We start from the raw sequence: 15,075 nt of genomic DNA on the forward strand, positions 1-15,075 counted from the left end.
CAAATCCACTGTCCCTGTGACACAGTAAACAATTAAACAGAATAAGGAAGGCAAGGAGCGATTGCTTCCAGGGTCTTGGTACATTCTTCGACTGGTGTTATTCTGCAGTTCAGTTCCACTGAGTCACAAGCACTCCACTAAAAGGTCAAGGTATTGCATAAGGTACTTGAAGGGAGCAAGGCCTTGATCCAGGTCAGGATGAACCTCAGCTTTGCTAAAATTTGGCTTCAACAAAAGCAGAGGGCTTTTGGGGTGCTTTTTGATCTTACAGCCAAGGAACAGGGTAAAAGAGCAGTGACAGCACTGGATGGTGTAAACCTTAGAGCAAAAAATGCCTCAAGACTCTGCTGCACACTCATTTCTGTCTTCTCTCTGGTTTTCACAGAATCACAGAATCATTAAGGTTGGAAAAGACCTTTAAGACTACCAAGTCCAACCATCAACCCAACACCACCGGGCCCAGTAAACCATGTCCATCTACATGTTTCTCGAATGCTTCCAGTGATGGTGACCTCCCTGGGCAGCCTGTTCCAATGCTTGACCACTCTCTCAATAAAGAAATTTTCCTAACATCTAGTCTAAACCTCCCCTGGTGCAACTTGAGGCCATTTCCTCTCGTCCTATCACTAGTTACTTGGGAGAAGAGACCAACACCCACCTCACCACAACCCCCTTTCAGGTAGTTGTAGAGAGTGATAAGGTCTCCTCTCAGCCTCTTCTTCTCCAGACTGAACAATCCCTCAGCTGCTCCTCATAGGACTTCTGCTCCAGACCCCTCACCAGCTTCATGGTCCTTCTCTGAACACGCTCCAGCACCTCAATGTCCTTGTAGTGAGGGGCTCAAAACTGAACACAGGATTCGAGGTGCGGCCTCACCAGTGCCGAGTACAGGGGCACGATCCCTGGCCTGCTCCTTCTGGCCACACTATTCCTGATACAGGCCAGGACGCTGTTGGCCTTCTTGGCCACCTGGGCACACTGCCGGCTCATAGCCCCAATGCCGTTTTCCTGCTTGCATGCTTGACAGAAATGTCCCTATTAAAGAGGGACAAAGATTGCCAAACTTGTTAAAGAACATTTACAATACCTTGGACCGAAATGACTACTTGCCTATCCCTGTTTTTTCTGAAAGAAACACAGAGATATGAATCAATCCGTTGTTCCCAGCATACCCTCAAGGAGTGGTGGCTCAGCTTGCTGTAAAATCCTCCCTAACAACAGCAAAGTTAAATTGCCAGCTGTATGCTTATCCCAGGCAGGAAACAAAAACATCAGAGATGGGAGTGCAAGTGTCTGGGTTACTAGCATAAAATAGGGATGGGGAGATCACTGTGATTGTAGTAATAAGCACAGTGCAACTGGGTAATGACCTTCAGGTGTTGGGAATGCTTTGGATGAATAAGGGAAAACCTGGCTGTTTATGTGTCTTAAACAAAATTGAGAATATTCTCAAATAAGGTTTTGCCAGCTATGATTGCCTCATGCACACGGTGCAATGCGCTGCGTAAGAAAAGCATAGCCACACATTTTGTAAAATATTCATTTATTTTACATCACAGATGTACACACGTGTACAAATTGTTTTGGCAGAGCAGCAACGGTTACATCTCACTGAGAGAACAGTGAAAAGACTTGTTAACACACATGTACCTTATCAAGAACAACCCTCTCTCAGCTGGATCCTCTTAGAGCTACTGTCAAATAAATAATACCAGTAAGAGATATTTCATTTATAGTAATTTTTTTTTTTCTGTGTGTGTTGTGGTCCCTAGATTCATAGCAATGGACAAATTCATCAATTGGAAGAGTGTTCTGCTGCATTTTATACAAATGAGTTAGTTCATATCAAATTTCAGGGTAGCTGTTCAAAATGTAAGAAGATTGTATCATATTTATTTATAATTAATAACCGCTCCAGTGATTTCACCGTTTGGGAGACTAATCTTGCTTGGAGCTTTTTGATTAAAACCCTGGATCCACCCTGGACTCTTTACATCTGTTTTAAATAGCAACAACATTATTTCAAATAAGTGGATAACATTAGAGGGCAATACAGATTAAAGTTCCCTTAAGTCATTTTCCCATGAGGTTATCTATGGTTGACTCTTCCCTGAAAAATTTTTGGAGAAGAAAAAAACTGTGTCAATCAAACTGGATTTGCTCTAGAAGGTTGTAATATTAATAATTCCCTTCTGGACCTTAGAAGTGCCTAGTTGGACATCAGTTATTAGGCCTGCTTTTTTTTTTTTATTAGGATGAACTAGCTTTGAAGTTCTTCAGCTTCCTAACAGGACACACTTTCACCAGTTACATATAATTACTTATTTACTTTCTCCACCCAGTCTACTTTTTCTGAAGATAATAGTAACATACTTTCAATTTCAGTACCGACTTCTTGGTTTGCTTTACCAAAAAAAAAAAGTAGGAATAGCCATTAATGGCACAGACAAAAAAGTTCAAGGCTGCAGAGTACATGGCCTTAGTAGAAAGTCAGTCCTGATTATCTCATCAGTGAAATCGAATTAGAAACATTTTCTGTATTCTAAGTGCACCTGTCTGTAATCATAAGATCAGATACTGTAAGCTTGCATAGTGGATTTGACAATAATTTGATATCTGCTCTTCAAGAACTACTTTTATGAAGCAGATGTGAGGAGTTCTGGCCTCTGCCAATCAAAATTATATATCTTCTCAAGGCTGGTAAGGCATGTTTTGGACACCAAGATATTGCTTGTCTTAGCACATGTAACAGTCTAAAGCTGCAGGATCTTTCCCTAACTCTCAATGTTAGGATCAAAAATATATTTATGAATATGTAAAGAGAAAGGTCATTCAAGATTTCCACCATCCACAACATGTTTAACGCATTTCTTAGTTCCTGCTCCTTTTCATCATCGTTCTGACTTCTAAAATGTTTGAAACCTAACCCATGTCTGGGAAGTCTAGAAAACAATCTTTGTAAGAAAACACTTTCATCTGAAGTCAGGCATATGAGATTAAGAATGCTCAAATTTAACAGATGAATACTCCACCTTATCCAGTATCTTGCCTCCAGCCATGGCCGGTAAAGATAATTCACAGGAAGAGGAAAAATGTCTTGAGAACTAAATGAAACTTTCAGTTCTGCTCTGAATGAAAGACACTACTTATTCTTCATTCTGTATCTATTTCTTATTGCATTTTGCTGGAGGCATGATTTAGCCTTGAAAAACAGCTTTTTTAATTCATTGTTTCGGTGTATTAATTCCACCTTGTTCAAAATGGGAGGCTATAATGAGAAATTTCTGGTTCTCTCTTTGAAGAAGGTCAGGAGTTTACTTAAGCTCAAACAGACTAAGCATTTTAAGGCTCGCAGGGGCCAGCCGCATGCACACAAATCATGCAGCTGACATTACCTCTTGCTGCCCCAGCTGAAATGGCAGGGGGTGGGGGGGAAGGTGGAGAGATGGGGACAGAGTCTATTACAGCATGTTGGGTTGTAAATTGTTATGCTGGTAGAAAATTAAGTTAAAGCAACTGAAGCCATATACAGTAGTCCAGCTGCAGTTTATGCAGTGGAGATCAGGTTCTGGACTAACGTATAAAATATGTAAGGCTAACCATTACCTGCTGTATATACGTCACTGGATACCACAGACATATCTTGATCACATCCCTTGCACCGATTAAGGAGGAATATCCTGTCTGGCTACATAAACATCATTTGCCTTCTTGCATACAGATATCTTATTCACGGTAACCTATAAGATGACACAAGGTGGATTTTTCTTGTGTCACACTAATTGTCCACTGTAAGCCACAGGGAGTTGCTTAAATCATGTATGGGGAAATTGGTTAACCGGTCTTCATGTTTGTGTGTCGGTGTAACTTCCATGGGCTCCAATGCTGTGTACACTTAACAGAGAGGTGTGTTTTGCCTGCAAGTAACATATAAACCCTTAATGGAATTAAAATTACCTGAATAGGAATGGTGTGCAGATTTGGGTCCTGAATACTAGTCATTATTACACTATACGTCTGATAAAGATGTAAGCCTTCATCCCATTTCCACTGTTTCCACCATTTCTACTGAAGATATTTCAGTTTGCTTTGGTGTGAATCCATGGAGAATCAGACCCACAATCACTGATTTATATACAAGTATATAAAGGGGTGCAACATACCCCTTCATTGCTGTCTTTTTATTCTAGGGCACTGTGCAGCATTATGTGTAAGTGTCTGTTTGCACTCCATGCACATTTAAAACTCAAAAAAAAGTACTCAATTTGCAAAAATAAATTGTAAAAGAAAGTCTGTTATGTTTGTACTTTTAATTTAACACTGGTTGGGATATCTGCCAATGTAATATAGGCATTTTTCTGCGCACTGGAAAACCCAATTAGGACTTGTTCTTAGTTTGATTATCAGTCAGAAACATGCATACAGAAATATTCATTAGAGACCTACTGAGAGCTGTGATAAAGCAGCAGACAGCTGAATTATAGAGTCTGTCAGTAACCCCACTACAATTTTACATTTGCTTGATAAAGGACAAGTAACAAAATATCTAAGATGTAATTCGGTGCCCACTGGAACTGCACTTCATTATGGTAGATATTGTTCTGACTCTCTTCAGGAGGTTGGTGAGTGTTTCATGACATGATATTGTGCACAAATGATAAATCACCTGGCTAAATGTTGCGCCAGCCTTCCCTGCACGTAGAGGTAACACACGTGTCAGCTGGCGATCTCCTCTCAGTCACAACCTAAAGCCAGTAATTTGGGGGTTGGAAATAGGGCAGATTCCAAAAGCTTTGACTCAAAATGGTGATATTTTTGAAGAGTGATGACTCCACTGACCCCACTCACCCAAATTAAGCAATAGTTCTATATAGAGGCTAGACAAAAAGGGAAGGAATATCATTCCTTTTGGGCTTATGAGTTGAATCTGTGTAAAATATTTAAGTTAATGTTAGACAGCTTTTTTTTATAAATCTTACAGACCCTTTATTATTGGCCTTAACTTCTAGTAACCAAACCCATTGGCAGTACAACACATGATCTGAAATGGTAATAGGCTTTCAATAGAATTGGGAAGGACATATGCATGGAACTGTGATATCAGTCAGCTAACTAGATCAAAGTCTCTCATACAGTTTATTTAAAAAGCACTTGGGAAATCTGGTTCCAATAATGACTTCAATGTGTTTTCCTTTCTAAACAGAAACAATATCACATTTGTAAATGAAAAAAATGACATTTGATCCCTTTATTGAATGTGACATTTTAGTAACACAGTTGTTCAAGATATATAAACTCCCATCTAAAATTAAATTATTTAAATAAATATTCAAAAAACCTAGTAAGGATGGAGAATAAAGGTCTGTTCAATATTCTTAACATGAATCAAAACCATTAGCAGTGTACTGGTTGCAGCAGTCCACAAACTGAGCAAAAATAGTAGTAGTGTGCATTTTTTATTTTTTGATTGAATTTTATTTAGACTGGGATTCTTTATCAGTCTTTATTATACACCTATAAAGGTTAAAACAAACACATGTTAAATCATGTTACTAAACAAAACTGTTGGAAGATCAATTTCCCTAAGCCATTCTGCCTATGTGTGTATTCTATAATTGTACAGTATTCTCTGATGAAGGATTAAAACCAGTTCACCATATGAAAATAAGACAGCCATGCTTAAATGAACCACTTTAAAACACAGTCTTTGAGCAGATCAGGATACTAAAATATAAGTATTCCCTTCTCAGCATCTTAATAATTTTTTAATTTGGAACTGTATGCATATTTTTGGCATAGTTATCTAAGATGCTTGACTGGTGCATCTTACTTCAGTGCTTGAAAGCCTCACAAACTGTGACAGCATTTTCCCTCAGAATATGTTTCCCTGTCATACAAAGTAATACAGTTTTCCCCAAACTACCAGACAAAGAGCAGATGCACAGAAGCTATGTGTAGGTGTACATTAGCAGGTACAGGCAGAACTGAGCTCAGTCTTCCCGTGTTAATATTGGAATTGGAAATGTGGTGGGAAAAGACACCAATGTGGGTGTCTGCATCTAAATTTTTGGTCCAGACACAGTTCTAGCCACATGCTGCATCAGAGCTAACATACTGTGCTGAAAGTCTGGGGGCTGACTTTCACAGCAAAGGATGTGGCTGAAAGGGTAGTTCAGACCTCCCCCTTTTCTGCCTGTGTGTTCCTAACAAATCCCTTTTGCCTGGACTGAAGTTAGCTCAGCTGTATGGAAAAACAAATAATTTGCCCAGCAAACAAAAATGGTCTGTTTTCCATCAGGTCAAGTCCCTTCTTTGGCTCACTGTGCAATGACATATTTCCTAGGTCTGGTGCAAGGCAAGTAATGGGGACTTGCTCCTATAGCAAGGTGGAGAGGGCTGGGCCACCTCTTTTGTTAGCACCAATGGCTAAGGATGCATAAGAAAGACATGAACCCCGCCCACAGTATATTAACATGAGTGTAGTACTGAAGAAACACCTAGTGACTTGCCCAGAGATAGCGAAGATTCCTTTTAGAGCAAGACTTGGAGCCTGGAGAGGAAACCTGGTCTTCTACATTTTAGGCCACCCCTCTGCTCTCAGTGATTTCCAATGTGCCTTGTGCACACATGCTTCTTGGGAGGTATCATGATGACATCTCCATATATAGTTGGAAGTTAATGAGGTTTCACTTAGGCAAAAGACTTTTGATATGTTATTAAAATTAAATGTTGTGCTGAAGAAGGATGGTCTTAAGTCTGTGACCATTGGCTCTGCTAAACCAAAATTTTCAGCTTTAATACAAAGTTCAAGGAGTTAATGAAGTGAGAAACAGCCTGTTGATTTCTGTGAGTCTTGGTTCAAAACAGCTCAGTTTTCCAACACTTGGACAAATTTTTAAGCATCATATATTTAGAGCTCAGGAAAACGACATATTGCCAGTAAATTGTTTGTAAACTGTGAATCTACCCCAATTTTTGTGACTATATTCAGTCTTCTTGTACAAAAGATTCATTCTCAAGGTACACATTTAAACACACACCTGATTATGTGGGGCTTCAGTGGGACTGACATTATGGTTAGATATGTACTACATACAATCTAACTTTTCTGTATCAAATTGGTGTTGTGATCTGACTGCTGGAACCATATGGAGTCTGTAAGACTATTTGCAAACACGGTTGCTTACACACTCAGAGAGTTCAAGTTTCTAATATTTTAATGTTATTTAATTCCTACTCTGGTTTTATTTTCTTTTTAAAAAACATATACTTTTATAGACCCATAAAGACACATATACATGTATATGAATACCATATCATATATTTTTTTCCAGATGAATTTCATTCTGAAAAAAACAACAAAGCTACAGCTGAATACCACATGAAAAATATTTAGCCTTGCAAGCACTATTTATATATCAAAAATCTTTATTAAAATCATGGGAGCACACTGCTGAGTAAAAACATCTGTCATTTCCCCTCCATCTTCTCTTTTTCCCCTTAAACAGTAACGCCCACATTTCAAATGGCTGAAGAGTTTATTTAAGTTATTCTGAGCATATGGAAAGTCCCTGTATCATCCACACACAAAGACAGATAGCAGTGAAACTTTGAGATGAAAAGCCCTAAAATACTGAACATGAAGGGAAAAGAGTGAAAGAAAACACAGTCATTATATGCCAGCTCTATACTGGGTATGGTAGGTTTGGTGATACGCGTTCAGTATAGTTCTAGGAACCGACCTTTTCCTCTGTGTCGTTACTAAAGATTGGGTGGGTGAGCCATCTTTCTCAAAGGATATATTTATGCTTTGATGACAATGTTGTTTTTCGTGTTTAAAAATAAAAATGTTCCCTATAATAGACATGTAATTATTCATACTCTGGAGGCTCCAGTCTCAGTATGTGGAATACTGGAGAAAAAAAGGATCATCCCTGCCTTGAATAGTTTATAATCTACTCCATAAATCTGTCATTCGGTATACATTTAAAAAGCTGGCCAAAGTTTCTACTCTTGTTTGAGCCTGTTTTTGCTTATGTTGCTTATATATTGATACTAACCCTCCAACCTCTGCGGTCTTGCTCCTGATTTATAGCAGTGCACCTGTAAAGGACACGTCATGTCAAACGGCTGCTCGGATGAGGCAGGGTACTTGAACGAGTGCGAGCTGAACCGCAGCACGATGGCTGCAGAGGCGGGAGGACTTAAGAGATAGCAGCAGCAGCAATAAGAGTGGCAGACTGGGGTTCGTCTCTTTGCTGATGGACAGGTTAGGTCACCCAGCTTCCGGGGCTCTGCAGTCGTTTCTCATGATTTTTAAGGGGAAAAATCTTCTTATCTTCAGCAGCTGCATAATTCTTGATCAGACGTTACATGACACTTCTTTTGCCAGAACGCAGTTAGCGACTGTGCCCTGGCCTCCTGCCAGGTATGCGTTTATACGCTGCTTCAGCCTGGGCTTATCTGGAGAATGAGAGCGAGAGAAAAATACTGTGCGTGTAACATACAGCAGAGTTCCCACAGGGTATAACTCTGCTACTAGGCCAGTTTTGCACTGGAAATAAAGATTCCCCTCCCCATCTTTTTCGCAGCTCTGTAGTCAAGTGAATGTTTTTAGGTTTCTCCTTTTGAAATTTTATTTTAAAAACCTATTTTACAAACAATTTCTTTTCTCCTTGAATGACAACGGTATGACTAACTGCACATTTCCTGAAGTTGCAGAGGTCTTTGCAGGAGCTGAAATCATCTCTCAGATACTCACAGCACTAGCTTGTCCACCTGAGCCACTTAGTCCGTTCCATTAAGGGAGCGGTCTAACTTTTGTTGTTGCATGTGTTTAACAATGTTACCGTTACTATTTGTTAATCTGGCTGTTAGGCTTAGGGTCAATAAAAGCAAGAATAGTTTTAACCTGAGGACCTCTCTAAATCTTACAAGCAAGATAGAAGTGAAAATGAATTTAGACTGAATTAGTATATATAATATAGTATATATAATAATTCAGCTACAGCAAACGGTTTTCAATATTCCTTAGCAATCCAGAGACAATGAAAGAAAACTGTCGATTTTGTCAAACAGTGATGTTTCATAAATACGTCAGATACCAAGGTATTTTAATATGGTTAATGTCTGCTGTGAAATTTCTGTAAACCTAGTTGATGAAGTTCGTGGTTTAAGTCCCTGCAAGTCGTCTTCTTTTCACCCCACAGCTGTTACACTATGACATCTACTGTTTGGAAAAGAGGAGACACAGCTGGCTGCTTCAGTGCTGTCATTGACCCTTGCCCTGTCCATTAACTGTCCATCACTGGTGATATCTGCTTTCTTACCTCCTCATCAAATATCTCCATATCCAGATGTGCCTAATCCATTCTCAGAAATCTGATTGATGGAAAGTCAGCCACACAGGTCTAGGCCGCGACACGGCAAAGGAGTTGTACACAGTACAGATGACGTGATGTGCGCCCACTTAAACAAACTCTCTGGCTGCAGGAGTTGGCATCTGTGATGCATTGAATCTGCACAAGTACAGTATGGAAGGGGAGGGAGTGGTTATTATTCTTTGAAAAGTGTTGACAGGAGATGTACTTTCTGTCTCAGGGTAAAAACCAAAGTGCCAGTAGAGGGGAGCCACAGTGGAGAAGGAGATGCAGAACTGTCTGCATGTTTGAGCAGAAAAAGCTCATCTTGAGAAGAGCCTTATATTACCAGAGAGGAAATAAATCAGTCTGAAACAAACACTTCTGAAGCCTCCAGAATTTGCTCCAAACAGTTAAATGATAAAAGGCTGCATCAAGTATAGTAAAAATTGCCAAAGGATCCTTCCAAGACTACAACTCTATTGTCTAAACTTCTGTTTTTAGAACAACTCTGGCACAGACTTGGCCCAGGATAATGAACACTTTCAGAAACAATGCTTGGGTACAGTTCAGGAGTCGGCACCGGCCAGGGATCTTCTCAATATGAAACATCTTACTCTGAAGGCCAAGAAAGTTTAGTAGTGTGAATAGGACATACCAGGCAGTTGGCTTCAGTTCCAGAGAGCACATTTAATTTATCAGTACAGATTTCCAGGCTCTGAAGTTGATTGCTCCTGTAGTTGCCAGTGGTCCCCAAAAAGACAGAAGAAAGTTTCTTCAAACTGAAAGGCATCTTATTGTCTCCTGCAAGCAACAGAGCGGTACGTCTCTGGGTACGTCTTAACACAGATTTTCACTGGTAAGGCATCATCTAAAATCAGAGTGCAGACTTGTTTGGATCCCTTTTCACTGCCTCTGAAGAAGCTTAGACATTAAATCAGGCAGACATAAGTAGGAACTGTCACTTACAGTAGACAGCAACATGTAAGGAGGTGATAAACCTATGTTAGGGTAAGATGGCAAACTCAATGTCCAGTGAACCATACATAACTGGTCAGACTTTGCCTGAGCTTTGTAATTTTAATATAACAAAACTTAAGCTTGTATTGCAGGGGACGTTCCACTGCCATATCCTGTTTAAACACTGAAGCAGGCACACTTTCTTTTACCTTGTATTAAATAAGAGTGCATTTAAGAAAATGTAGGAGAACTGATTCCTAATCCAAAGTAAAAACCTCCAAAATCTATGTAGCTGCCGCTCCTTCAGCAGCCAGATTTTACTATTTCACATTTCCTGTGCTGTTGTCACTGTCAAAGCTGCTGTCTGCCGGTGGCTGTGCCTTGTAGCTAAATGGTGAGGAAGAGCCAAGAGAGGAACGAGCCCATGGCTGCTGCCAAGAGAGAGGATTTGCTTGCAGGCACTCAAAGTGGACAGCAAGCAGGATGGGTGGTGGAGTATGCCAGCAGCATGAAGAAAAGGAGACTGAGGACACACAGACTGCAGGGGTGGGGGAACAGAGGAGATGACACCTTTAAAAGCAGAAGAGGGAAAATCCAGATGAAGAAGCTGAAAAAGTGGAAGCTTCCATTATGGTACCTGCAGAGGAAGGGAAGGAAAAGGAGGGGAACAAAATGAAGACTTACATGAGGGTGAGGAATATTTCAAAGTATTTCCCTGCTATGACACCCTAAAGAATCAAAGGGTGGCAGGAGGCCAAGTGGCTGGATTTGCACCTACAGTAGTCATCTGTGTCTCCATGATTCAGTAAGAACACATGTACTGCACATTTTATGAGGATGGGAAATCCCAGTTAGATTGTTTTAATGGGTCATCTTAAGAAAAACTTACAGATTGTTCCTCAGTCTTTTCCCTAAGCACCTGCACAGCCCTTCAGCCATCTTACATTTTCCAAAGGAAAGGAGTGATTTCCTCTGAATGCATGATCAGCAGGTTCATCACTTTGTTACTGCTCTGATAACGTAAATGGCAAAGGACTTAGGGGAGCATATGAATGGATCTTGAAATGCAAAGATGTGACCTGATCCTAGGTGGCAAAACTTGGCCCAACTTTACATGATACAACTACATAGTCATCCTTTGCTGCAGTCTTTTTGTTTTTGCTTCTGGGAAAGGAATAGGAATCAACAAGAAGAGATGAGAAAGGATGTCAGAGAATGAGCTAAGCAAAGGTGTTGGTAAGTGTTTGCAAACTTGGAAGTTAAGCTAGAGTATTTCTCAATGCAGAGTTAAATCAGTTATATTTCTGACTCTTTCTTTGGAAAAAATTAAGACCCCAAATAAATGGACTGTTGCATTTGATTAAATAGTATCTCCTCTTTCATCCACAAACTCTCCTTTAAATATAATTGTTTACTAAGTATTAAATAATTCTTTGAGGAGAGAGCTATCCCACAAACTGTGTATTTATCTGCTAGTTCAGGACATTTTAGTGATCAACTGTAAAGTAATCTCACTTTGTTTCTTGTTCTATATAGGGGTAACAGTTTTAAACTGCAAGATTAAACTAGATCTAAGGAAGAAATTTTTCACCATGAGGGTGGTGAAACACTGGCCCAGGTTGCCCAGAGAGGTGGTAGATGCCCCATCCCTGGAAACATTCCAGGTCAGGTTGGACAGGGCTCTGAGCAACCTGATCTAGTTGCAGATGTCCCTGCTCATTGCAGGGGAGTTGGACTAGGTGACCTTTAAAGGTCCCTTCCAACCCAAACTGTTCTATGATTCTATGATTCTATTCATGTTTAAAATTAAAAGTTATTCTTAAGCATTTTTAAGCTTATTATTTTGTTAAGAAGAATTATGAGATAACTCTTTTCTTCCCAAACTAAATGGCTAATTTCACAGATTCTTATAAGGGGGAAGCAGTGTGTGTCTTTACCACTGAAGACAGGGAATCGTGGGATTCAGTAACAAACCTTAGGGAGCTGGACAAATTGGCAGTGTACAAAACAGTTGCTCTGAAAACAATCGTGTCTCTAAACCATCAATTCTCATTCATATGTAATGTCATGATCCTGCCCCTACTGAAATAATTGGTAAAGCCTTTCCTAATTCCACTGGGACTAAGATTGGTCTTTTAGGCTTCCATTCTGCAAACACTCATGCACATACTGAACAAGCCTATTCACATGATTAAGTTAAGCATGCAAATAAGTCTTTTCACTTGCGGCTTGTACATTACTAATGTTTGGAAAATGGAAAAGTTACTCTTCTTCCTGAAACCTTTGGTATAAAATATGCACTGTTTCCTTTGGCTGTAAACAAAAGATATTGACTTGTGAGCACAAAACAGCCCATTTTTTGGTGTGTGTGTGTTTTTTAAATCCTAAATATGAGAAATGGTGGTTACAAAGGGCCTTTGTCCCCATACAAGTTAGCTGCAGGAAGAATTTCATTAAGTCATTTACTGGCCATGGCCCTTTTCCTTCTAGATGAGTCTTGAAAATCCAGACAACCCTCAAGGAAATATATAAATCAAGAAAAATATATTTGAAAAGAATAATAAAAAAATATGTTCTACCAAGATGACATTGTTCAAAATTACTTGGTCAAAATTAATATCCTTCCAGGAACAAACAATTTTTTTGAGGCATCATGTAATATAAAGAGAAGGAAAAAGAAAGAAAAATGATGAAAGGATTTCCTCACTTTTTTATCTCATGCTACATGATATTTTCTTATATCTCTGTTCACAAACCACTCTTCTCTAAAAATGACTCACATCCCGTTTCCTTACTTTGAAACCTAGTGGACTGTACATATTAAATTTTTTGAATTACATGAGCACTCTTCCCACTAATCCTGCTGAAATAGGTGGATTTATGTTAACATTCCAAACCTCGAACCAATGTCAATATCTGCATTTTATCTAAGTAAACAAGGTTGTCAGGGAATTCCTTTTTCTTTCCTGCCTTCCAGGAAATGTGGAATTCCTTTCTTCCATCTAAGACATTGGTAGAAACTGGAGCAGCAAGCTAGTCAGAATTCATGTGCTGTTATTGCTGGGGAAAAGGTGTAGAGCCAGGATGGATACTGTGCTCTCGGTGATAGCTGGCGTTACTCTACCTGGTATGAGGGGGACTGAATTTGCCGTCACTACTCTGGAGCCTACACGTGACTCTGTGTGTGATGCAAGGGAGAGCAGGGTGTCGCAGAACTAAGCCCTCCATACCTGCTGTAAAGGTCCAGGGAGAGACCAAGAGCTTAAATATGGACTTGTGTTCATGTTTACAAACAGAGAAGGACTGGTGAGAGATGTGGTGGTCGGAGGCCGTCTTGGGCTTAGCGACCATGACATGATAGAATTCTCAGTTGTGAGTGAAGTAAGGAGACGACTCAGCAAAACTGCTATCATGGACTTCCGGAGGGCAGACTTTGGCCTGTTCAGGTCACTTGTTGAGAGAGTCCCTTGGGAGACAGTCCTGAAGGACAAAGGGGTCCAGGAAGGCTGGACAGTCTTCAAGAAGGAAATCTTAAAGGCGCAGGAGCAGGCGGTCCCCATGTGCCGTAAGAAGAGCTGGCGGGGAAGGCGACCGGCCTGGCTGAACAGGGAGATTTTGCTGGGACTCAGGGAAAAGAGGAGAGTTTATCACCTCTGGAAGAAGGGGAAGGCAACTCATGAAGAGTACAAGGATCTCGTTAGGTCAAGCAGGGACAAAATTAGAAAGGCAAAAGCCCAGCTAGAGCTCAGTCTGGCCACAGTCGTAAAGGATAATAAAAAATGTTTTTACAAATATATTAACAACAAAAAGAGAGGCAAGGAGAATCTCCATCCCCTACTGGATATGGCGGGGAACATTGTCTCCAAGGACGAGGACAAGGCTGAGGTACTTAATGCCTTCTTTGCCTCAGTCTTTAATAGCCACTCCAGGTATCCACAGGATATTCAGCCCCCTGAGCTGGAAGACGGGGATGGAGAGCACAATGTACTCCTCATAATCCAGGAGGAAGCAGTCAAGGACATGCTAAACCACCTGGACACCCACAAGTCTATGGGGCCTGATGGGATCCACCCAAGAGTACTGAGAGAGCTGGCGGAGGAGCTTGCCAAGCCACTCTCCATCGTTTATCAGCAGTCCTGATTAACAGGGGAGGTCCCAGAAGACTGGAGGCTTGCCAATGTGACGCCCGTCTACAAGAAAGGCCGGAAGGAGGATCCTGGGAACTACAGGCCTGTCAGCCTGACCTCTGTTCCAGGGAAGATTATGGAGCGGTTGGTTTTGAGAGTGCTCACAGGGCATCTGCAGAACAGCCAAAGGATCAGGCCCAGCCAGCATGGGTTCATGAAAGGCAGGTCCTGCTTGACCAACCTGATCTCCTTCTATGACCAGGTGACCCGTCTAGTGGATGAGGGAAAGGCAGTGGACGTTGTCTACCTGGACTTTAGTAAAGCCTTTGACAGCGTCTCCCACAGCATTCTCCTGGAGAAACTGGCGGCTCGTGGCTTAGACGGGTTTACTCTTCGCTGGGTGAGGAACTGGCTGGATGGCCGAGCCCAGAGAGTTGTGGTGAATGGCGTTAAATCCGGCTGGCGGCCGGTCACGAGTGGTGTGCCCCAGGGCTCGGTTCTGGGACCAGTCTTGTTCAATATCTTTATTGATGATCTGGATGAGGGAATCAAGTGCTCCCTCAGTAAGTTTGCAGATGACACCAAGCTGAGTGGGAGTGTTGATCTGCTGGAGGGTAGGAGGGCTCTGC

This window comes from Phaethon aethereus (genome assembly GCF_964289735.1).
Source record: "Phaethon aethereus genome assembly, chromosome: 3".
In the NCBI taxonomy this organism is placed as follows: Eukaryota; Metazoa; Chordata; class Aves; order Phaethontiformes; family Phaethontidae; genus Phaethon; species Phaethon aethereus.